At 45.6% G+C, this 1,661-nt stretch overlaps 1 non-coding gene across 1 annotated transcript; it reads right to left on the minus strand.

Moving 5' to 3' along the window:
• Positions 1-796: 796 nt before the first annotated feature.
• On the minus strand, positions 797-878 carry Trnas-gcu (transfer RNA serine (anticodon GCU)). The gene has a single exon. It is a non-coding gene; the product is annotated as a tRNA-Ser (tRNA).
• Between the last annotated feature and the right edge of the window lie 783 nt (positions 879-1,661).

Genomic DNA, 1,661 nt, shown 5'->3' on the forward strand with positions numbered 1-1,661 from the left:
CATTTACGCGTTTCAAACGTTAGCATGTTTCTTCAGACCATTTAGTTCGTTCTCGGCTGAACAAGAGTGTCGTTGGATGAAATCATTTCGTCTTACCGATCATGTAGAAATGATTCGATGAGGCATACAATCTTGCGAATGCAACGGTGCACGACGCTTCATAGGTTTCTAATACTTCGAGAGGTTTCGACATACGCCAACGAATCGATTAAACAATGCAGCAACAAATGTTGAATAACCTGTTGTTTTACAAACCCACCATAAACGATAATCCATGCTTTCGAGCTTTGGCTTTGAGTCCTACAAACGGAATCGGTTCCCTATGGTGAACCAGTTTAAATCAGCATTATTATGACGCCGCATGCTACGATGATTACTTCGCCGTCCTCTTTTTTTTGGTTGGTTTATCGATTGCCTCGAGGGAACGAGTTTTATGCGATACGCCAAATGGAAGGGTCTTCGTTTCTGTGGCTTCGATAGAATGAGAACGAACGTTGATGATATGTTTTTGAGACGTGGCTTCGGGTGCGCTTGAGCAGAGCATTATTGATAAATGCTGGATGGAATTGGAGCTGTTTTGAAGCGAATTTTCGTATTTGAGATGTGTGTAAGGCTGTATCATCCATTTTTACATGGCTCGATGTACTATCAACACTCTGCAACACGCCTATTTCTAGCCAATATTCTACAAATACCTTTTCTAAAATCTGCACAAAATTGTCTTCCATATGTGTTTGTAGCCTTATAATTTATACAAAAGCCTTATCACCTACAAAAAAGTCCATATCAAGAGTTACGACGAGGATGGGATTCGAACCCACGCGTGCAGAGCACATTGGATTAGCAGTCCAACGCCTTAACCTCTCGGCCACCTCGTCTGTTAATAACCAGTTGGCTCACAGCCTAGCCGCATTGAATTAAAGTCAGACCCAAACTTTATCAATTCAGAACAACCGGTTCGCCACAATAAGGTCCCAACAGACCAGTTATGAATGAGCTCATCTTCAGCCAGCATCCCAACGACATCAATACCTAATTCGTGCGTTTCGATCGTAGAGAACAACGGTGGTGTACATCAGTCCCCGGATGCCGTTCACGACTGCCACCAGCTCAGACCCGTGACACGTACGGCAACCCATTCACTGCTATTGTTTCGTTGTTCAAACCTCTATCATTCCACCAGAGCCAACTCGAGAGGGCTGATGCAACGGATGCCCGAAAAAATGCACCACGCAAACGACGCTTGCGGGAAACGTCACGTGAAAGGAAACCTCACACCTCAGCGTGTGCAGCTCGTTGTCACAGAGCAAAGAAGCGCCACCCAGACGGATTGGACCCTGGGAAACGACGCGCCCCCACGGGGAAACGAGAGCAGCAGCTCCGTGGGAACACGCGCTTTCACCCTCCAGACTCCTATCCGCCGGTGTGGAAGACGGACTCATTTCATTATGGTGACGATGAGGTCTGATGTTTTTTTCCTTATTTTTTTTTAATGAGAATTAAGCATTATTTCCCTACTCAACGAAGCGATTGCTCAACACACACACTCATACGCACGGTTTTATGCAACGCCCAATTTCAGCTCGCGGACATCGGGAAGGAAATAAAAGTGTCTTTGGAGTGCCACTTGAAAATGGATACGGGGTTATTGGGATGGTCGA

This window comes from Anopheles nili, chromosome 2, assembly GCF_943737925.1.
Source record: "Anopheles nili chromosome 2, idAnoNiliSN_F5_01, whole genome shotgun sequence".
Lineage (NCBI taxonomy): Eukaryota > Metazoa > Arthropoda > Insecta > Diptera > Culicidae > Anopheles > Anopheles nili.